The following is a 24649-nucleotide window of genomic DNA, read 5'->3' on the forward strand; positions in this document are numbered from 1 at the left end:
TCGCTTCTACTCCGCATTCGGAAGAGGTAGAGGACGACCGGCTCAAAGGGGTGAAAGAAGATCTACCCGAGGTGGACGGGGTAGATATTCAAAAGCCGCAGCCACAGCAGGTGCCTCTTTACCATCGGCATCTGCATCAGCCACCCCAAAACCACTCTGAGGACTTCTCTCACAGGACACCTGTAGGAGGCAGGTTGACTCAACATCTGACGGTATGGCAGGCTATCACGTCAGATGCTTGGGCATTGAAAACAGTTGCCCAAGGTTACTGCCTGCCTTTCCTACGTGTACCTCAGAGTCATCCACCGGGGATCAGCTCTCAGAAAGCTCCAGATCCGCTCCTCTTGCAGGAAATTTGGGACCTGCTAGAGAAAGGTGCCATAGAACCGGTACCTGTAGCGGAGAGGAACAAGGGCTGGTACTCCCCTTACTTTCTCATTCCAAAGAAAGACGGAGGAATGAGACCCATCTTGGACTTGCGAGAATTGAACAAATTCCTCAGAAAGGACAAATTCAAGATGGTAACTCTTTCTCAGATCCTCCAGGCCCTTCAGTTCCAGGACTAGTTGGTATCTCTGGACCTTCAGGACGCATATTTCCATGTGCCTATCCATCTCAAACACAGAAATACCTGCGGTTCGCAATTGGCAACTCTCACTATCAATTTCGAGTGCTACCATTTGGGCTGACCTCCGCCCCGAGGGTCTTCAAGTTAATGTCGGTAGTGGCTGCAAGTCTAAGGAGGGAAGGGATTCACGTCTACCCCTACCTGGACGATTGGTTGATCAGGGCTGTTTCTCCGGAACAAGCTCAGATCCAGCTAAATCACGTGTGCCACTTCCTTCACAGACTGGGCTTCTCCCTCAATTTAAAGAAGTCACAAATGATACCATCGCAGGGACTCCAGTTCATAGGAGCGATCCTGGATACTTCCCTGGGAAAAGCCTCGCCACCAGAGGTGAGGGCTCAAGATATTCTACAGATGGTTACCAAGTTCCAGCATGCCCAACGTCTCCCAGCCTTCGACTTTGTGAGGTTGCTAGGCCTCATGGCATCCTGCATTTTCCTAGTGCCAGAGGCTCGCCTGAGAATGAGATCCCTCCAGTGGGCACTGAGGACTCAGTGGTCACAATTCTCAGGGAGAATGACAGATCTTCTTCAGGTTCCCGGCAGGGTGGCTCGAGACCTTCAGTGGTGGGCCTGTCAGGAGAACATTCTGAAAGGAGAACAGTTTTGGCAACCCTGGCCGGAGATAACAGTAGTCACGGATGCCTCACTCACGGGGTGGGGAGCCCACGCCAACGACTTGACCATCAGCGGTCGTTGGTCTCCATCGGAGCCCAGACTACACATCAACCTGTTAGAGCTGAGAGCCATCAGACTTGCGCTGAAGGCGTTCCTGCCAGCTGTACAAGGGAAGAACGTCCTGATAATGACGGACAACACGGTGGCCATGCATTACCTCAACAAAAGAGGAGGCGTAGGATCACTACCCCTGTGCAGGGAGGCGATGCAGCTCTGGTATTGGGCAATCCAAGAAGGAATCTCTCTATCGGCAGTTCACCTAGCCGGAGAGAAGAACTTGACAGCGGACGCTCTGAGCAGGCAGAACAGTCTCCCACGAGTGGGAGCTAGCTCAGGAAGTCCTTCAAGAGATCTTTGCCCTTTGGGGAACCCCTCAGGTAGATCTGTTCGCCACCAGCCTAAACAGGAAATGCGACCTGTTCTGCTCAAGGGAATTTCCCCCGAGAGGAGCTCTGGGAGACGCGTTCATAGTGGACTGGGAGTTTCCGCTTCTGTACGCGTTCCCCCCGGTCCCTGTCATTCCTCAAATGATCAGGAGGTTGAGAAGATTCCGGCGAACCATGATCCTAATTGCCCCGGATTGGGCCAGGAGAACGTGGTACCCGGACCTTCTAGACTTGTCCATCTGCCCTCCAATTCGACTTTCACTCAGAGAGAACCTACTCTCACAGAAGGGAGGTCAGGTTCTCCATCCAGACATCAAAACCCTCAACTTTCACGCTTGGCTTCTGAAAGGCTGAGGTACAAGGATTGGGACCTCCCTGATGATGTTATGGAGGTGTTGCTTTCGGCAAGGAGGCCAGCAACAGAGTCTTTATACCGCTGCCGTTGGAACAGATTTTGCAGCTGGTGTAGAGAACAGAATATCGACCCTTTTTCATGTGGTACACCAATGGTTCGGTCCTTCCTACTATATTTGGCAAATTCAGGCCTTCAAGTTGGCACCATTAAGGGCTATCTCGCAGCGCTATCCATCTTTAAGCGTACTGCGGAAGAACCATCCTATTTCAAATTACCCTTGGTAATACAGTTTCTAAAGGGGTTAACCAATGTTTATCCCCCAAGACCATTCCAAGTTCCCCTGTGGGATTTAAACTTAGTACTAACTTTCCTGATGGGTACACCTTTCGAACCTCTCCATTCTTGTTCGTTAAGATTCCTTACCCTTAAAACTGTTTTATTAATAGCACTTACATCTGCTAGAAGGGTGAGCGAATTACAAGCTCTTTCTTGTAAACCCCCTCATACTATATTTCACAAAGACAAAGTTGTCCTGCAAGTGAAGCCTAATTTCCTCCCAAAGGTGGTTTCTGAATTCCATATCACTCAGAAGATTACCCTACCATTTTTCTATCCTCCTCCTCACCCGGGGAAAGAGGAAGAGAGGTTACACAGGCTAGACCCTAGGAGGGCTTTAAGTTTTTACATTAGTAGACTAGCCAGGATAAGACAGGCAGACCAGCTGTTTGTTGGTTACGCAGGTCACAAGCTGGGGTTACCAATAACTAAGCAGACCATTTCCAGATGGATCATTCTAGCCATTCTGGAATGTTATAAACTGGCAGGGAAGGAGCCCCCTCAAAACCATAGGGCTCACTCGACCAGAGGTATTGCAGCTTCATCGGCCCTCAAAAGAGGCGTGCCGGTTAAAGACATATGTGCAGCCGCTACATGGTCGTCTGTCCATACCTTTTACACGTTTTTACAATCTGGATTCCTCCTCCAGTCAAGAGACTAGGTTTTGAAGGGCTGTACTGCATTCTATTCATCAATAGAAGACAGCGTGAAGTCAGTACTCCCTCCTCCGATAATAGAATACTGCTATGGGAGCCTATCTAAGATGAGGAATACGTCGGAGGACACAATCCCTTCGAAGAACAAGTTACTTCTTACCTTGTAACGTTCTTTCGACGGGATGTTCCTCCGACGTATTCCTCATCGACCCTCCCATCCATCCCTGCAGTTCTACTTCCCTTGTTGTTGCAGCTTACGCTCCTTCAGGGTGATTAGTTAGTCCAGAAAGTATTATTGTGGGCTACAAAACGGAACTGAGCAACGGACGCTGCGCGCGGCCTTTATAGGCAGGATGATGTCGACGTCGATACGGCGGCTGTCGAAGGACATCGACTCGGAGGATGTCGACGCGCAGCGCCCGCTAGAGAAAAAAATTTCAGAGGCCAGCAGAGCTGGAAGGAGATATCTAAGATGAGGAATACGTCGGAGGAACATCCCGTCGAAAGAACGTTACAAGGTAAGAAGTAACTTGTTCTTCTGAAGGGTGGTGTTCGCTAGATCTTGGTAGAGCAGGATGGTCGATCCTCTAAAGTTGATTTGTTGCATCGATCTAGCTTCTTTCATGATATCGTCCTTGACTTTGAAGAAGTGGACCCTAGCCAGGACATCCGGTGGAGAGGAGGTAGACTGCCTCAGGACTGTTCTGTGGACACGGTCTAATTCGAGTGGGGGGCATCGTCTGCGAGAGTGATGAGTCTGATGAGGTCCTACACACCTCTTGAGGTCTGGGTCCAGGACAGTGGTTGGGATGCCCCTGAGGCGGATGTTATTGTGGCTCGAACTATTTTCTGCGTCGTCCTGTTTCACCTACAGCAGTCCGCACCTTGCTTCCAGTGCAGTGATCCTGTCCCGTTGTGTCCCGCTCCCACTCGAATTTCTGGTCACACCACTTATTTTCAAGCTCTGCAGTGCGAGATTCTACCTCAGCCACTCTTTTGTGATGGAGGCTGATTTTCTTTGAGACCTCTTCAGTGCCCTTCTGGATCTCCTTAGTCAGTGCCTCAAGAAGGGCTTTTAAGTCTGATTTTGTGGCAGACTGTTCTGCGGCTACGGTTGACTTGCTGGAGCCGTTTCCGGATGATGAATCACCTAGCATGTCGCTTTTCTTTGCCTTTTTCGAGGTGGCCTCACTCATCAGCAATGCCATGTTCGCCTGCTTGGTCGTTTTGCCACTTTTCGCCATTGTGGCCTGGTGGGAGAAGATGACTGAGTGTGGTGGAACTTTCTATGACTCGAATGTTCCTTTTCCTATGCTGACACTCCACAGGACGCAGGGAGGGCTCCTATGGTGTGCTTGCTGTCGTGCGCAGGAAAGGGGGCCGCAGATCCTCTTCTGGGGTCAGTGGGGGTCACCCACTGTCATTGTGGTAAAGGGCTTCACCAAATGTTAGATCCCAGGCCAGCCCAAGAGGAAATTCCAGGGTGTGCGCTATTCCGTGGCTGCACAAGGATGGATTTGCATTCCTTCGGGAGGGGGACCTCACTGTCCGCGCTGTAGTGTAGCCTTATAAGCAGTAGGATGCCGCGGGGAGTGCCTGCCGTGAGGTTTGCTGTGGGCCACTGTCAGTCAGACACAGGTCTCTAGAGCACATCCACTGTTTTTCATCCCATGTGCCAGCCCACCCCAGATTGAATCGTGCAGCGCTCTATTGTTGCAGAGGAGGTGTGATTCGGAGGACTTTCCTCCACTGCTGCCCCCCTGGAGCTCACCTTTCACCATCGGGGGTGTGTCCCATTCAGGGGCTCCTAAGCGCCGAGTTTTGCTGGTAGGACTGCAGTTGAGGGGGTTTGGGGGGCGGGGCTCCAAACGCGCCGGGGTGCTGCACTCCCTGCTCCTCTTCCCCCTGGTAGAGCCAGGAAGCAAAGAACAAGGGGATCCCTCGCTGGTGCCACGCTTGGGGAGCCTGGTCTGGGGCAGAGTGGCCCGGGCCTGGCGAGGCGGCAGGGCTCAGCTGTCACAGGGTGCACCTCGCGCACATCATGGCTGCATAGGAGGAAGAAGCGCTACTCACCCGGCGGGGAAGAAGGCTGGCTGGATCTCCTGATCACTTGTATTGATGCGGATACCAACTGGAGCTCTGCATAAGAGGAGCTCATGCCTCCAGGTCACCAAGACTGATCCCAAACCAGGTCGGGCTCCTATCGCTGCAGCCCCTACGAAGCAGCTCCGAGTTTGCAGCAGTGATTAAGGGTGCCGCCGGGCACTGAAGGGAGGAGGCTCTTCCGTGTTCAAGGCTGAGCTGATGCGGGGAGACATGGATCGGGTTCGACGATTTATCCTAAGATACACTGGCAAGGAGGCGATCATTCAAACCACTCGCAGAGGGACCGATCAAGAGGAAAATGATATACCGGGGCTCCTCGGACAAGGTTGTAATTTCACATGGGCAACAAGGAAAAAACGGTTTCGCAGGTGGAGGACAGTGTAAGAGCCCTACGGATGGCACACGGAGAGATCAGATGGGACGGTGAGAAAAACCACCCAGGAGAGGAGACTGATGAGGCAAGAGCCGGGCTTCACGGTTGGACCACAAAGAAAGCCAAAAAGATGTGAAAGCGAGCACTGGGACCTGGGAAGAAGTTTACTACAAAAAACACAAGGACTAGAATATAGCCTGTTGGGGTAAGATGTGGGGATATATGCGCCTGGGTGTTTTGGGGGGGGAGGGGCGGGGAGGAAACTATACGGTTCACTGAACGGGACTACATCGAGAACCTGGACAATGGCTTCATAGCCAGTTACAAGTTGGTGGGGTATAACTAGTTTGGGGGGTAGCAAGATATTACAGGACGAAGGGTCAGACGCTCAGAGGGAGCAGGGGGTGCTGGGGCGATAGAGGGAAAACGGTGACGAGAAGGGATGTATAAGCTAATCTCATGGTATGTAAGGGGACTAAACGGCCCGAATAAGAGGGCCATAATCATGAGGGAGCTTGATAAAGGGGGACCTGTAATAGTCTGCCTGCAGGAAACGCACTTCACAAAAGGAGATGAGGGGTGCTTGCGTAATATGAACTACCCAGTGCAGTATCATGCCACTGCAGGGACTAAGCAGGCAGGGGTGGCAATCCTTTTGCATAAAACTGTGAGAATGGAAGGGGTCAAGGTAAAACTAAATACGGAGTGGAGGTATGTGTTGATCAAAGGGGGAATGAGGGGCGAGACAGACACGTTGGTGTCGGTGTACACCCCAATCATGAACAGGAAGAGTTCTTTGACAAGTTTCTGGAGGAGCGAAGTACGTTTGGAAATGGTATTGGGGGGCACTTTAACCTAGCAGCTGACCCCGTGCGGGATAGGCCAGGAGGTGTGAGGGGACATGCGATGGGCATAATGTCCAATCATTTAAGAAGGTTCCAAGAAGAGGGGGTTGATGTATGGAGGATGCACCACCCATAAGAGGGGGATTACTCCTTCTACTTGCACGTTCATAAGACATACTCTTGAATAGACTACATTAAGGCAACACAAGGGGTTGGCCGAACAACCAGTAGAATACAGATTGGAAGTATGACAATAGCTGACCATGCGATGGTCTCGCTAGGATGGGAGGGAGGGCATGCGCGGAGAGGGACTGGGGGGATGGAAATTAGAAGAATACATTGAGACCGGGGGGGGGGGTGAGGCAACAAACTGAAAACGAGATACTCAAATATATGGAGGACTCGGGCGGGGGTGGGAAGATGGCAAGGGCCCGGGGGAGAGATGGGACAGGTTCAAACAGCACATTAAAGAGCATGTCATAAGGCTCTCAAAAGAGAAGCACGAAGAAACGAGGGAAGCAGAGGGGAGACTAGAGAAAGAGATATGGGAGCTAGAGAGGATGCATAAGGCGAAGGGAACAAACAAATTGGCCAGCAGACAAGCACATGCAAGAGGACAGCTCAAACAGATGACCAATACGTGGTGAGCACTCGTTTTATTAGCACGTTAACAAGGGGGGATGGCCTTAGCGCGGCAGATGAGGGCCAGGGAACAGAAAGAGTTTATAGACATCCTGGGGGGCAGGCAAGTGGGGGCAGAGGGCGCAAAATGTAAGGTAGTGAGAGAGTTCTACGAGAACTTATACGGGGAGGAACCAGCGGCTGGGGAACAGCAGGCCGCATATTTAACGGGTTGGCAAGGGTCAAAACCAACTCCTGAGCAAAAAACAGTTGGAGGTACCCATAATATACGAAGAAGTTCCTAAGAGCGCCTGAAGGGAAACGAAAGCCCTGGGAGGACGTGCTAAGTGTTTTACACAACATTTAGGGAACTACTCGCCAAGGCCCTCACTGAGGTATTCAACTATTCTCGGTAGACGGGGGAGATTACCAAATCAATTAACATGGTACATATTCTCATTCTGAAGCCGGGGGAAGAATCCACACTTGTGTTCCTCGTACCGCCCTATTGAGCTTATCAACGTGGATGTTAATTATAAACAAGGGTACTGGCGGCAAGGTTAGAAGGGATTCTACCGGGTCTGGTGAAACAGGACCAATCGGGTTTATTAAAGAACGGAGTACATTTGATAACCTAAGAGGGGTACTGCACATCATAGATAAGGCAGGGATGGAGGGGGCACTACACCCACCTGTTTGATGATGCTAGATGCCGAGAAGACGTTTGTCCCCGTCAATTGGGAATTTATGGAGCGAACACTCATGAGGGTGGGACTAGGACCAAACTTTATGAAGATGAGATTAACTTGCAGTATTCTCGGGCTAGGTCAAGGTGAATGGGGGGGGGGGCTGTTTGACGACCCATTCTCAATAAGGAGAGGAACAAAGCAAGGTTGCCCACTCCTTTTCACTCTGGTGATGGAACTTTCTGTGCGCGTCTGATTACGGAGAACAGGGAGAGCTGCAGAGTTGGATGGGCAGGGGCACGACATAAAATAGGCCTGTTTGCTGATGATGTGATCTTGATGATCACCGAACCAGAGAAATCATTACCAGCAATAATGCAGGAGATAAAGTAATGTATATTCCTGGGCTGATTCTGAGTAAGTATGCAGATTTGATGTTCTGGGTGTTAGTCTTAGCAGTACACGGTGGTGGCGCCAGTTATGGTTGCTTAGCTTACCATAACTGGCGAATTTCAGGGGGTTTTCGGTTTTACTTGGAACCATAACGTCCGTTTAACAAAGTTTTTTTTCAGTGAATATAAATATGTATATGTATATATATATTTTGCAGGAGAATCTGTTCCCAGTGGAGAAAAAAGAAAAGAGGCGGCGTGCACTCCCAAAAAACAGCAAAAAACGCCAGAATGGCTTTCTGCAATGAAGGCAGAGACACCGTACGGATTCCAGTCAAACAAATCACTTTAATGTTCAAAAGTCACTGACAGGAAAAAGCAAAAGAATGACGCGTTTCACGGTGCTCTCACCGCTTGATCACGTTAGGAAAGCAGACAGTGCAAAGGTGACTTTAAATAGTGATGTAGTCTCTATGATTTAACCACATGATAGAAAGTCTCTTTGTAAAACATGATGCTGTTCTTGGCAGAAAGGCGGCAGGCATCTTTGAATATACATCAACAACTGTGGTTGCCAAATTTGTTAAAACATCACATTCGCACAGCCTTTCATAGAAAGCACGTTTCCAATACAAAATGTAAAATGTAAAAATACAATTTTATCTTTATATAAGCTAATGCATTTGTTGAGAAAATGTCTCAGCCAGAAACTGCCATATACACCGCAGCATATGATGGCAATAAAAGATATAAGTATAGCAAAATCATGATTGTCTTCATGAAAAATTCTTGTGCTAGCATATCTTAACATGTTGGAGATGGGGCTTGTTTATATTAAGTAACCTCTCTCCTTTATGAGATGTATCCCCTCAAATTCAAAAAGTGAGTGCCTGGTGCTAAAGAGCTGCCTATATAGCAATAAAGCACTACGCTCACCAATGCCCTTATCCGTTCCCAAACTCACACTTTCAAATCTAACTACCTTTTGTACTGTGCAAAAATGCCGGGTTATGAGGCTTGGAAGTGTAGGGATGACAAAGGACCTCTTTTAACATTTGATACTAAAGTGCATAGTGCAGCTCTAAACGAGTCTCTCTGTGCAAATCAGCAGAGCAGCAGTAGGCTAGAGTCTGTCTATTCTAAAATAATCTAGCCAAAGGAGTACAGTACATAATGCCTGTAAACATTTCAACTGTAAACATATAAACTCGTGCAAAATAGCAAAGCAATCATTATCTCCAATATATCGAATGTGTACATGAACAACTATTATTCAGGGATAAAGTGCCGTATGAATAGGTCTCCTATTGGGAATCTCCCATACTCTAAAATGTGTTACACATAAAAAATCCCATTTTAAAGAGTGTCATGTACAGGGTCCTATGATATGGGGGGAGACGAGGGCAGCGCTAATCTCTCAACCGGGGCATTTGTATTTAATGTGCAAATTGAAAGGATGCCCACCTGTCTAGATGCATCATGAAGAAAAGAATATGCTACAAAAAGAAACCATTGTCAAAGTCTACATTCGCTCGTATATCGAGCGTTCTCAATGGAACATAATAGAAGAAAAAAATAAAAAATAAAAGGAGATCATCTCTACTTATAAAAAGCTGTGAAGAATATATCCATTCTAATTCCCCCAAGAATGTCAGGGGTGCTACAGGAGTCAATGTATATATTTTAAACAATTGGACCTACTATAAGAATAAGGCCTAAAGAGCACTCCCCTTACATGATGGATAAAGACACAAACAAAACCAAACAAACCACACGCAATGAGCGTCCTCCATGACCTAAAAGGCTAATCGGAGCTAAGAAAAACTCTCGACACAAATGCTGTCAATGTGAACAGGAGACAAAAACACCAAGAGAAAACTACAAAAGAAGAAAAGGAAAAGGCAAACGCTTGATTATCCTGCACTCAAGTTCTAAAGTTAATGCGTGAGACTTGTTCTGTGCAAAACCTCTCTGCAATGCTGAAACTGGTACCTTCAGGGTATATCAGCGATGAGGATGCATAGCACAAATTCAAACTTTAGTCAAAGAAGACATAAAGATAATCATTTTTCATTTTACCATGTCTATGTTCCCAAAAAGGTATAAAGTTCCTCATCTAAATTGTGTCCCCTGGGTTTTTTGTTTCCAGGTCCAGGATGCATTTTGTTTCCAATTGTCTGAGCAGCAATTCTCTGTTGCCACCCCTAGGGTGCTTAGGTACAGTATATATACCAAAATATGCAAAGCCGTCAAATTTCCCATCATGAGATTGTTTAAAATGTAAAGCCATAGGGTACGTAGGGTCAACATGTTTAATAGCATGAATATGCTGGAGAATACGCAGCTTCAATTTCCCTATTGTGCTCCCTACATACCACTTGTCACAGGGACAGACGAGCACATACACCACAAACTCAGTGTCACAGGTGATACGTGATCCTATTGTAATTTTTCTGGCCAGGATGGGATGTGCATAACTCAATGTGTCTTTGGCATATTGACAGGCTTTGCATTTCCTGCACTTGTGAAAACCTGCAATTGATGTTTTAAGCCAGGTGGGTTCCTTAATTGTAGTCAGTGGATTCATGAAGCTAGAGACCAGATTATCTCTGAGGGAGACAGAACGTCGAAATGTTATGTTCATTCTGTTACCCAAAGCTCTTCCCATGTGTTCATCCAGCTGTAAAACATGCCAGTGCCTTCTCATGATCTGATGTATATGATATGAAGCCTCATGTATGTATATATATATATATATATATATATATATATATATATATATATATATATATAATAATTTCTGAGGCTTGTGGAATCTGCTTAGATCACATGCTGTGCATAGGCCGACATCTAGTGGAAGCTGCGGTGTATTAGTTTGTTTTTCGAAACTCAAATGGGCGTCGACACAGGGCGTGCCAGTATTACTATCCCTAGTGTGACGTCCACTGTACCCATGATCCCTCACGTGTCTAGGACCCTCAGATTGTTTTTTTCCGCCATGCTGGTCGGAAGCACTGAGCGGAGTTCCCTGACTTAGTCAGATTTTGCAAATATTGTTATATATTTCCCCGTTTATTCTACCTATACGTCGAGTCTCCGAACATCGACACTCTACGCCGGATCGGAGAAAATTCAACCGTTGGACTACAGCGATGGATTTGGGCCTCGGAAGGCCTCTGGCCTCAGCCCGTGCCTCGGAAGTCCTCTGGACTCGGCCCTGCAAGTAGGGAGAGTGGGGAGTGGCACATATCCTACACTCTTATTAATATAGGTACATTACTTATATTCCTACACTCCCAGCCCGCTGCCACAGGGTGCGTATGGAGGGTACCCCTTTTCAATTTTGTCCCAAGTGCAACCGCAAGTATCCTTGGGTTGACAAGCACGCCACGTGTAATCTCTGCTTGTCGAGGGACCACCCCGAGGCGAATTGCAGAGCGTGCAGTCTGTTTAAACCGAAGACCCTTAAGGACCATTCGACAAAGCGTTGGGCCCACCATGCCAGGCGACAAGAGGCCATGTCCGCGGAGGGTGCCTTCAGCGATGGCACCGACGCCGTACTTTCGGACGGCGAGGGCAATGTGGCGTCGATGGACAGCCAAGTGCAAATCCCCGACCTCGGAAGGTTGTCCGGCAGGGCAGCTATGGGGAAGACCCCCAGTGACATGAGCGCTACCCACACCACTTCCAGCAAACAAAGGTCCAACCGAGACTTGAGGCGCACGTTGAGTTCTCGGAAAGAGGCACGTAGAGAACGGTCCACCGAGTCAGTGTCCTCTGGGCGTTCGCGTTTGAGATCGCCTCATGACACCAGGCAACTCTCCACTGTTGCTAAGAGTGCCTCGCTCCCCTTAGTGTCTGAGGTTCGGTTGTCGTGAGGAGGAGGAGGAGGAGGAGGAGGAGGAGGAGGAGGAGGAGGAGGAGGAGGAGGAGGAGGAGGAGGAGGAGGAGGAGGAGGAGGAGGAGGAAGAATAGACATATGGGGTAGATCGCGGTTACCGACTCCACCAGCCTCTCCTGAATGAGGTCCTGTCCAGAGCGGCACAGCACTTCCACATTGACACCCAAGGTGCTTAGGAAGAGAGGGGCTTTGCAGAGGAATTGGTGGGAGAAAAGAGACCTGTTGCTCAGGCCATCCCTATCCTTAAGTCAATACAAAGGAGGATAGACCCTTCCCGTGTTAACCCCAATCTCACTAGGGCAGTAAACCCCTGAATTGAAAAGCTTTTCAGGGCAGCCCAATCTGACCCACTGTACATAAGGGGACATCTCAAACCGGACTCCCTGGTTGTTACAAACACCCGTAAGAGGGCGGGAACACCCTTGTCATCGTCCGAAGCTCCCCCCGACAAGGAGAGCAAGAAGATTTATGGCTTGGGCAGGAAAGTAGCCTCCACTTCCGCCTACCAGGCAAGGATTGCCAACTCCACCATCCTGCTGGCTAGTTACAACTGCCACGAGTGGGAAGAAGTCGTGGCTCTCACAGACTCCACCCCAGAACTCTTAAAAAGCCAATACGAGTTTCGGCAGAGGCGAGAGCCGTGTCAGGTTGCATTTTAAAATCAACCTTTGATGCCGTGGATAACGCCGGCAGATTAATTGCTGAAAGCACGGTCATCAAGAGGCATGCTTGGCTACGGCAGTCTGGTTTCAAGGCCGAGACCCAAGCATCATTGATAGATAAGCCGGTGGAGCCGGATCTATTGTTTGGAAAGGCGGTCGAGGACGCGCTGAAGAATGGCAAGGACGAGTACAAGGCAATCAAGTCCCTAGGGCAACTAACCAACAAACCCCCTAACCAGAGAGGGAATGGCAATTTTCGTCGACCTCGTGGACAAAACTCCCAAAGAGGCTCAAACTATTCCCAAGGCCAGGGTTACTACATGGAACACTAACCAGCAGTCTACCCAGAGTTATGGCAGGGGTAACAAAAGAGATTATGGTAGGGGTAGAGGCAGTCCCAATAAAGGAGGGGGCACGCCTCCACCAAAACAGTGACGTTCCGTTCAGGCTCCCTTCTCACACATCCCCAGTAGGGGGATGCATTTCCATCTTCACCCTAGCTTGGGAAGGGATCACATCAGACAGATGAGTGATGTCCACAGTGTCCGCAGGATACTGCATAGAACTCCTAGAGCGTCCCCAAAATCACCCTCCACGACAAAGAATACACTCCTTAGACCACCAGAATATCCTACTCGAAGAGATCAAAAATCTTCTCGCAAAGGACGCAATAGAACTCGTCCCGGGACACCAGGTGAACAAGGGTATTTATTCAACGTACTTCCTTGTGCCAAAAAAAGATTTGACAATGCGCCCAGTATTGGACTTACGGCCTGCAAACAAGTATGTCAAGCCCCAAAAATTTCGCATGACTACTCTCCAAGAGATAATTCCCCTCCTAAAAAAGGGGATTGCATGGCAACATTGGATATGAAAGATGCCTATTTTCATATTTCCATGTTCCCAGTGCACAGAAAATCTTTGCCTCAAGGTGGACAGTCAGCACTACCAGTTCAAGGTACTGCCCTTCGGGATAGCCTTGGCTCCAAGGGTATTCACCAAGGTACTGGCGGCGGCACACCTACGCAGGGAGGCAATCCCAGTGTACCCTTATCTGGACGACTGGCTCATCACGGGGGAGACCCCAGTAATTTGCAGGACAAACATAAGAACTATCGACCTCCTCTTCGAATTGGGCTTCTCCATAAACGAGAAAAAAATCAAGTCTGGTGCCCAGCACCTCCAAGCAGTTCCTAGGATCTGTTCTAAATACTCAAGAGGGGTTGGCTTTTCCTTCAGAGGAAAGAATTCGGAATATACTACTGCAAATTCTGCAATATCAAACCGGTCGCCAGATAACAGTACGCAAAGCAATGCGTTTGCTGGGCATGATGGCGTCATGTATTTACCTGGTCTCCCACGCGCGCCTGCGCATGCGTCCCATGCAAGAATGGTTGGCGAAACTGTGGTCTCAGGCTAGTGGTCAGTCGGACGATCTAGTGGTCGTTTCGCCAACACTTGTACAAAGCTTCCACTGGTGGACAAGAGACAATCTATCCAAGGGGAAACCCTTTTACGATCCCGAGATACAGGCGGTAGTCACGACGGACGCATGCCTGACAGGATTGGCAGCTCACCATCTCCACCACACAGCTCAGGGTCTCTGGTCACACACAGTGGCCAAGAATCACATCAACCTGCTAGAGCTTCTGGCAGTTTTCAGAGCACTTCATGCGTTCCAGCCCCACCTACTGAACCTGACGGTGCAGATCCGGACGGACAGCACGACAGCCATGTTCTCCCTGAACAAGCAAGGAGGGACTCGTTCGCCAAATCTGTCCAGACTTGCCCATAAAATTTGGATAAGGGCATTCAGACGGAACATCTTTCTGTCATCTCAACATGTTCCAGGGGATCTCAATTTGACGCTTTAAGCAAAGATCCCCTCCCGGAGGAACACGAATGGTGTCTACACAGAGAAATCGTAGAAGATCTCTTCTCTCAGTGGGGTTACCCCACTATAGACCTATTCGCCACAAGCGAAAACAGACAGTGCCCAGGATTCGCATCCAGGTTTCCCCAACCAGACTCCCTGGGGAACGCCCTGTGGATGAACTGGTCAGGGATGTTTGCGTACGCTTTTCCACCAACTCCTCATCAGGAAGGTGGTGAACAAGATGAACAGTCGATGACTCTCGTCCTAGTTGCTCCCATGTGGGCGAGACAACCGTGGTTTCCACACCTACGCAGACATTCAGTGTGCGATCCCATCAAACGCCCGGGCTGGTACAATCTTTTGTCCTAGCACCAAGGTCAGAAGGTGCATCCTCTACCCAACTCCATGAACCTAGCAGCATGGCTCCTGAGGTCATAGAGTTTGGACATCTCAATTTACCACAGAGGTGTATGGACATCCTAAAAGAGTCTAGGAAACCGAACACGAGGCCTTGCTATTTCGACAAATGGAAGAGATTCGTTATCTGGTGCCAGAATAAACAAATCAACCCAGTTGATTGCACTCCTTCCACAATCGTGACATACATGCTCCACCTGCTGGACGCAGGGTTGGTTTTCAACTCACTAAAGGTACACCTGGCAGCACTGTCAGCGTACACCACCACACATAGCAAGGTGTCGTGGTGGAAGGTACCCGTGGTTAAAGCCTTCATGGAGGCAGTAAAGCGACTTCATCCACCTATATCTAACCCACCACCAGGATGGGACCTGAACGTGGTGCTATCTAAACTCATGGGCCCCCCATTCGAGCCCATGCATAAAAAAATTCTCAAACACCTGACCTATAAGACTGCCTTCTTAGTAGCCATTACATCCATAAGACTGGTCAGTGAAATTCAGGCTCCGTCAGTGCAGGATCCTTTCTTTACTATTCATAAGGATAAGCTGGTTTTACGGACACACCCTAGGTTCTCACCTAAGTTTATTTCTAAATTCCATGTAAACCAGTCCATCGAGCTTCCGGATTTCTTCCAAAACCCACAAAGCTCAGCTGAGGTTAAACTACACACCCCAGATGTGCGTAGGGCGGTCCTTTACTACGTAAACAAGACCAGACCGCTTAGGAAAACAGATCAACTGTTTGTCTCCGTAGCCACAGGGAAAGAGGGAGATCGCCTCTCTAAGGGTGCCATCTCCAAGTGGATTGTCAACTGTATCCAGTTGTGTTACTCTCTTTCTGACAAAGCTTTGCCTTTTACGCCCAGAGCCCACTCGACAAGAGGCATTGGGGCCACTCTGGCTTTCATTGCAAATGTTCCCCTTGACACCATTTGCAAAGCAGCTACTTGGAGCTCTATTCACACTTTTACTCAGCACTACTGCATTGACACCCATTCCAAGACAGATACTCAAGTGGGACAAGCGGTTCTAGGACCTTTATTTGCTCATGACCCTTCTCAAATCCCACCTCCTTCTAACACTGCTCGCTAATCTATGCACAGCATGTGATCTAAGCAGATTCACAAGCCTCAGAAGGGATACATTACTCACCGTAATCGTATTTCTGATGCTTGTATCTGCTTAGATTCACATGCAACCCACCCTTCCTCCCCTCTGAGAGAAGCCGCATGGATGCTTGTAGTCTTATCTTATCTATCTTCTATCTGCTTGCATCATCTGTACTCGCGCTACTCCTCATGCTACGTCATTTCAGGAAAAATACAATCTGAGGGTCCTAGACGTGTGAGGGATCATGGGTACAGTGGACGTCACACTAGGGATAGTATTACTGGCAACCCCTGTGTCGACGCCCATTTTCGAGTTTCGAAAAACAAACCGTAATACTCCGCAGCTTCCACTAGATGTCTGCCTATGCACAGCATGTGAATCTAAGCAGATACAAGCATCAGAAATACGATTACGGTGAGTAATGTAATGTAATGTAATGTAATATATATATATTTTAAGTTTCAACCTTTTTTTTTCTCAATTTCTAGTATCAGGATAACAGTAGAGACTGTAATTTTAATTCACTTTTGGGATTTGATTTTTTTTTTTTGATCCAGCACACATTTAGTATTTGTAATGTTTTTGTGATTGGGTGTGGCATGTGAGCGTTCATATTATGATTTTAAACCTCTTTCCACTTTTAGTCTGTTTATAGATCTTGGTACTTGTATTTGGTGAAGCTATAGGCACTTGAACTTTTCGAAGGAGATTTGAATAGCACTTTAGATATTGCTGCTAGCACATTGCACTTTGAACCAATGAGCAAGTACTATTTATACATATAAACCGAAGGCCAATCGGTGTCTGTTAAGCTAAATAACTGCCAATTTTAATAGGTACTATGGCAGGCCCTGTGAAGGACATTTTAGATTAAGCATTATATGCAATATGCACTTTATAACTATGCTGCTAATAATGTGCACTTTGCAGTGACACTGCGAGTAACATGCAATATGAATTTTAGGATTGCAAAACAGTATAATATTATTATTTAGCATTTTAGACACAGCTGTATTTAAATCTGGTGTGTGACTTTACAGGGTATGCTTTGTGTCTTATGAATTGTAATATAGACCAATAATGTAATGTTGAGCACTGTGCTAGAACACATAACATATGTACATTATTGGCACCATTATTAGGTGTTAGACGAATACACGATATCCAGAAGAAGGGCTTTTACATAGAATACCATGTAGTAGCACGGTTTAGTAAACCCACCTTACTTAACAGACCCTTTCCAAAATGGCCAATATGGCTTTTAAACAGATAATTAAGGTAGTCCTCTTTCAATGTCTGACCACATGTCACATGGGGTATTTTAACTCGCAACAATGGTTGGATCACTAGTTGTGAACAAGCGGTCAGTGGATCGTGAAACGCGTAGACTCCATCTATTATGCGCCAGTTACCTTAGGAGGACCACAATGTGAGTGGTTTGTGAAAACTTTTTTGTTTGCCATGAGGATGTGCAACAATTTTATGGAACTTTTGGAAATGAAATAAAGTGGAACAATTTTGTGTTTTATGGTTTCCTGATTTCATTGGGGACTAAGGAGTGCTCCTCCACCAACTGCCGAAATGACAGCTGAATAAAGATATATATATATATATATATATATGTGTTCAGAAGGATAGTGTAACAAAGTGGACGTCCGGGACACCAAAGGTAAATTTAAGGGGCTTTATTGTCCTTGTCCTGTACTCCATCAGTAACACGGGGAATGATAGGGGACACAGGTGACACGACATCATTAGGGAAACCCCGGGCTCACCCCCACACCCATCTTCTCAGCTCACAGCTTTCTCTCTCACTAACCATCACCCAGCAGAACACTCCGACACCAGCAGATGACATCACACACACACACAGCTGCTCTCTAAGCCAGATTACAACAGATAGCCGTTGTCAAAATGTATATACTTCCCTGGTTTCTATATCTTTTCCAGGCAATCCACCTAGCAGTCCCGTGGAACATGATGGACATTCAGGAATGCATTATGGGATTCATCTGGGGGAGGGAAGAAACCAAGGATAGGGAGGAAGACATTATTCAAGAGCATGGCTCAGGGCAGAGTGGCCTGCCCCAATATAATGAAATACTACCAGGCGGCACAGCTGAGAGCAATGGTGGAGTGGGGGAGGGCTCATAATAAGAAACACTAGGTGTGCATAGAGCAGGCGGGAGAGCATCTTTAGAAAATCCTGGGATGAGAGCGGCTGACGGCCAGAGGTGCTAAGGGACAACCCAATAACAAGAAATACTGTGAGGATTGGGGAACAGCTAAACAAGAGGCATGGCCCGTCTCCCTGACCATCTTCGGTAACCCTGCCTTGCCGCCAGGTAGGGAATATAGCAAATTCAAACTGTGGATGGACGGAGTGATAAGGGAGATGGGAGATTTATAAGGGAACGCACTTCAAGTCATTTATAGAATGCAGAAGGCAACTCGGTCTAAAACAGGGATTTGTTCGCGTATCAACAATTAAGACACTGGTTGGGTACCCCCACAATCATGGAAGGGGCTACAAGGGAACACCTAGTGGGAAAGGTTAATATCCGCAGAGGATAATGAGGGACTAATATCAGCAATCTACAAGATCTTACGGAGAGGGTAGGAGGAAGATGGAATGGCACTGAAGGACAAATGGGGGGAAGGTGAGGGGAAAGGCGTTCACTGATAACGAATGGGACGCAGTGCTTAGGAGCTGATTCACCTCAGTACAGCACCGAGAATTCCAATATAAGGTGCAACACCAGTGGTATTACAACCCGAAAAGGCTTCATAAATTGTTTCCCTCTTTGTCGGCAGAGTGTTGGAGGGGTTGTGAGGAAGTGGGAATGATGGAACGTCTGGTCGGGGTGCCAGCGTCTTAGACATTTTTGGCAAGATGTGAAAACAAGCACTTAAAATACTGGGAATAGATAGGGAGTTCACTGCAACAGAGGTGCCTCTAGGCACAATGTTAAATGAGCAACGTGGCTTGGGAGCGGGAAGGCTATGGCCTAACTTAATGATGTCTGCAAAGAGGTGTATAGATAAAAAAACGGAAACTGAAGGAACCACCATCTAGCATACAATTGTACTAAGCAATATGGGTCACGGTTGAGGTGGAATAGATGACGGCGACAATACGCGACTCTGAGGAAGTTCAGTAAGGTTTGGTCAACCTTCAATTCAAGATAGTGTACACTTGTGCATCCCCAAAGAGGTTGCAGGCACTGGGAATCTTCGATGGAGGAGAGGGCTGAGCAGCACTTTAGGGGACTCAAGGAACCGCCTGTAAGAACTGGTGGCAGGGAGGTGGAAGGGAGAGAAGTTGTGGTTGATTTGCTACACAATAAGGATATGTAATGTGTTATGATGAATCTTACATGGGGGTGTAAGCTAACCTATATGTGAACTTTTTTGAATGAATAAAGATCTGGTTAAACAAAAATGACAAACAGAAAAACAGGAGAGGAAGAGCAACTCTGAACCTAAGCAATACAGGCCAATACGTGTTTGTGCATGGGGGGGGACAGAGAAAATACTAGACCATCCAAAACAGGAATTCGAGCAACAGGAAGAGTGCAATGAGCTACATTATAGGGCACGAAGAAAGTGAGAGGGGAAATAGAGTTAATCATAGGACAAACAGACAATTGGAGTGTGGGATGCAAGCAGATCAAGAGACCTTTAGAGGCAGTAAAATAAATCGCAGATCAACAGCATGTGGGGAGAGAAGGAAAATAGAAAAGTAAGACTATAGAAGGACAGGCCAATAAGACGAGAGTGCAAGACAGATGATCAAAAGGAATAGCGGCCACAGCCAAGAAAATGAAAGCACAGATCTAGCCAGAGTAATGACACGGGGGAGGAAAGAGTTATATCAACCGATAAAGCAAGATATAGGAGGGAAACAGCAACTATAGAATGCAGAGATGGGAGAGGCAGAGGGATGGAGAAAGAGACCACGAAAGTGGTTTAACACTTAAGGAAAAGAGGCAGAGCGTCAGAAAGTGAGAGACAGGGGAAGCAGAGTAGCAAAGGGGAGATGGAGCAAAAAAATGGAGTGGCTGTCCAGCAGGTGGTGCCTGGCAGCAACAGTAGGCCCGAGAGGCAGAGAAGAGATGCTGGTAGAGTGAAGTACTTGATTTATGAAGCACCCTATGTAACTAGCTGGCATCTGTAGTAGCAGTTAACAGAGTTTGTAACCAAGTATCATGAAGATGAAGCTGGTTAGTATGCATCTACAAGGTTCTTGTGTGGGGAAAATGTTTTCTACAGGTGCAATCCATTATTTGGAACCACTTTGAAATACAGCTGTTTTGTCACTAATGTTTTCGACCAAAGTTTTAATTTACGCACAAATTGATAGTTGTCAGGCACTTTTTACTCTCTTGCGAAGGAGGAAACACATTTTGACTCTCTTGAAATTGGATTTACTCTCCAATAAAAAAAAAAATTGGGAGTAAAATACTCTCGCTCCAAAATCCAATCTGGAGCACTGGCTATCAAGGTCCGGAGAAACCTCGGCTGCGCTGTGCCCTCTCCTACAATAGAGTTAAATAACTTTACCAGGGGTGTCACCAATAGGGATTGATACCGCTTGTAGAAATCTGCTGTAAACCCATCCTTCCCTGGGGCCTTCCCGGCTTTGTCGTTGGATCGCATGAAACACACCTTCCCTCATTATCTCCCCTTCGAGGGCCTCCCTCTCCTCCCCAGTGAGTTTGGGAAGTTGTAGGTCATCAAGGTAATCCTTCATCTCCTCTACTTCCACCCCCAACGGTTTAGTGTATAGCTCCTGGTAGTAGACTGCAAACCGGGCCACAATATCTTTCCCTCTATTCTCCATATCTCCGTCGGCACCCTACACCTTGTCCACTCTTCTCTCCATCCTGCAATACCTTACCCTGTTCCCCAGAACTGCTCTGGCCCGGTTGTGTGAACCATAGCCTCTTTACCACCTCTCCTATCAATGCCGTGTAGCACCTGCCTTTAGTCTCTCATCTCACCCAGGATGTATTCCTTGTCATCGCCCTGCTGAGCCAGTTGGGTACGAAATGCTACCAACTCTCCCCAGAGCCTGGCCTCAATCAACCCCCTCCCCTTCTTTCGTTACCCTTCAGCAATGAGTCCCCTGTGCATGGCCCTAGCTGCCTCTTGCCATACCCGCCTCCCTGTTATTGTTGACTTCAAAATAGGCTTGCACCTCTTTACCCAGGAAATCCTGCAATACTTGGTCCCTCAGTAGGGTGTCGTTACACGGAATTGCCCCCGAGGTTTCGGTACCCTCCAACCTGCCACCACCATCTTGTGGTGTGACCAAGTGACCACCTCAATATTGGGTGCCCCCACCTCTCGTTCCTGGTCTAGCGGGACCAGCTGTAAGTGAATCCTGGTGTAGGTCTGGTGTTTGGGGGGTGGTGAGGTGGGGGACGGGGGGGGGGGGGGAGAGTATAACCCCCAGACCCCGGGAAGTGACCCCGCCAGACATCAGCCCAATAATCCTGCAGGAGATTCCAGAAAGCGATGTTCTCTCGCCCCACCACTCTTGGTCCTCCGCCTTTGCTGACCACCAGTCTAACATCGGGTCCGTGACCAGATGGACGTCTCCCATTTTGATCCCCAAACCCCCCCCTGATTGTGGGACCCTCTCACCAGCCTTTCAAATATCTGGTATAGGAACCCCAACTGTCCGCGTTGGGCGTGTAGGGTAGCCATTAGGCTAGCCAATGTGATTTTGTGTTCCCTCAAAGTCCCTTTTTATCCCCAGGAATCGGCCCCCAAACCCCTGGACCTCTGTCAACCTAAAGGCTTTCTGTAGTAGGATACCCACCCCATCCTTCTTGCGGTCCCTGTGAAAACCCCAGATGTTCGTACCAATATTTTTACCCTTTATTACAGATTCCGCCCCATGCTTGTAGTGTCTCCTGCAAGAAAAGGACTACCAATTGCTGTTATATTGGTGGTCCCTGATCTCTTATTCGGGGAGTTTAGCCCCCTTGACAACGAAGAGTGGCTATCTTCACCTCAGCCCTTCCTCACCTTTCGTCAATTGCACTTCTGATGTTTCCATTGGTATCTCATTCGTCCCATCCACCATGGCCACTGCACTGTTTTTCCCCTCCTGGCCCCCCTTCCCTCCCATATCCCCAGCTGAGGCGTTATGTTTCTGAAATGTCCTGGCCCCTGTCAATTGGTGCCTTCTGTGCTCGGTCTGCAGGCCTCGAAGCTCTTGTCCTTCCACCGGCCCCTTCCCTCCATGGCGATCTTGATGGGGCCCCGTAAGGTCTTCCGTGGCACGTTTGATGTCCTCCTCCGCGACCAAGTGATCTCTCTCCTCCCCATTCAAATAGGATCGCAAAGGGGTACCACCACCTCTATCGCACCTCTTGAGGGTTTGGGCAGAGATGTCCTGATGTATTGCTACCTTGCCTTCCTATGTCCCCATTTGCCTTCCCTTCTCTAGGATTTCGGCCTTGTAGCAGTGCATCCTAGCCAGCACCGAGCGGGGCTCCTTATTTCTTCCACCCGCACAGTGCACCCGGTCCATGGCCACTCGCTCGCCTTTCATCCCAATTATCGCCTGGATTTTCCTCTCCAGCCCAGCCACTGATTCAATCACCCCTGAGGAGGCTTGATTTGCCTCTACCCCGGCCATTCGCTCCCCCAAAGTGTCCACTTTCGCTGCCAGATTTGCCACATTTAGCCTTCCCCGAATTTCTTGATAGTGTGGATCTCCAGCGGGCTGGAGTGGTGTCCTCCGTCCGCCTTGGCTTCCGCCATGTCGCCTTCTCTGGGGTATTGAAGCTGCGACAGCTCTGCCTTCCAGCTCATCCGCCTGGCTTGTACCCCCAGCCGTTACTTTTTTCTACTCCTTTCCAATTGCACTGCCAGCGGGCGTCCTCTTAGCTCCCTCCGCGCTCCCAAGCTTCTTTTGCGTGGCTCTCAACTACTACACTCCACAGGGTTTCTCATCCCCTCCACTGCAGTGTGCCTCTGAAGTCTCGGTCCAGGGCCACTCCTCGCACTCCTACTGCGCCACATCGGTGGTCTTACCCACACCTCTGCTTACTCCTGTCTGTTCTCTGGGCATGTTGTCCCGCTCCCTTTATGACCTGCTCTGGGTCTTTCCACACACCAAACCTTGTGTCAGCCTTTGGAGCAGGGCCCTCTCCAGCTGAAGTTCACTGTGCCTCCTTCAGGGTCTCCTGTTGGCCAATTCCCAAACACTGTGTGCTGTGTCCCTCAAAGTCCTTTGGCCCTTTTAGGCCTCCCTGTGTGTGCAGGTGTGTTCACAAGCAGGGCGGCCGGCAGATGCACCCTGCCGCCGCTTCTCGCCGTGTGCTGTACCTGGTTCTGGGTGTGCACCTCACGGGTCCTCCCGGCCTCCCGTGTTGTCCTCCCTGCCAGTGCCAGCCCAGCACCAGCCCTTGGGGTTCCGTGAGGGCCCCCTCCTGCGTTGCAGGCCTGTTCTCCTCACCGCTTCTCTGTAGGGAGGGGGAGCCTTCTCAGCAGCTCCTCCAGTAGGCACTGCCTCCTCCTCTGCAGTGTTGGGGAAGGTGGGGTGCGGGGGGTCCTTCGGCCTCCTGGTGTCTCTTGGCACAGGCCGCTCCACGCCTCCGAATCCGGGGAATTTGCCTGCTACCTAGGGGGCATTGCAGGCCACCCAGGTCCACTTATGGGTGTCCCTCACCTCTACACTCGCCGGTGGAGGCATTGGATGGCCCGTGCCCAGGCGCGGTTTCCAGCGGCTCTGTATCAATGGTCCGGCAGTAGTCTCTTGCCAACCCGTGAAGTTAAGTGGCCCATTTGCCCAGGCATATATTTAAGATTTGACCACTGGAAGAATCCCAATCCCTTTGCAATTCCATGAATTAAGTGGAGAGGGTTGGGGCAGATGCCAGACTGGCACGTCATACAGAAAGACAGCCATTTTATTTGTCATGTTCCAGTGGTGTGAGCATGTCCTTCACTTACGGGGCAGTCAGGATTGTCTGGGTTTGATGCCTTTCACAATACCTGGCCGTCACTGTAAGCGGCAAGAATTGCATTTCTTTTTCTTTACCAGGTAACACAAGTGCAAACTCCCTTCTACTTGCTCCATAGGCCATGAACGACCGGGAGCTGGACCTAGGACCCTGAGATAACTGTAATTTCTTGAGGCCTGCAAAGAGCTTTAAGCGGATGGTTCTATCAGGGCACAACATTTTCATTTGCCATTGGCTAATAATTGATTCTTGTTGAGTAAGAAATGGGGTAGTGTGTGCATGAGAATTGAGGTGGCTGGTAACTTTTTATGTCTGGCTAGTAGCTTGCGACATGACATTTTTACACCTGGTTATAATGGTGTGGGGATGCTGGATGATTCTTGGGCTGAGGCTGGTCACTTCTGGGAATTCCTCTGCATATTCTAGCCTAGTCTGCCATTCTCAAACTGAGGTGCAGTTAAGAGAGCAGTAGAGGGTTCATAATTTTCACATGACAAAACAAAAACTGATTAACGATTTGAATGTGCAAGTCTACCTTGGGTGTTGGCCCTTTTCATGAACCGAGTGATGCTTGCTTGTCGCATGCCACAAAACCACCAAATAACTCATGTCTCCTTCCGATTGCTTAAAAGCATTTG

General features: G+C 48.5%; 1 protein-coding gene across 2 annotated transcripts in view; it reads left to right on the forward strand.

Moving 5' to 3' along the window:
* Nucleotides 1-24649, forward strand: part of FBXO31 (F-box protein 31) — a 521890-nt gene that overhangs the window by 114221 nt on the left and 383020 nt on the right. The gene's annotated exons all lie outside the window — the stretch shown is intronic.

Source organism: Ambystoma mexicanum, chromosome 1q (assembly GCF_040938575.1).
Source record: "Ambystoma mexicanum isolate Mex_15411 chromosome 1q, UKY_AmexF1_1, whole genome shotgun sequence".
In the NCBI taxonomy this organism is placed as follows: Eukaryota; Metazoa; Chordata; class Amphibia; order Caudata; family Ambystomatidae; genus Ambystoma; species Ambystoma mexicanum.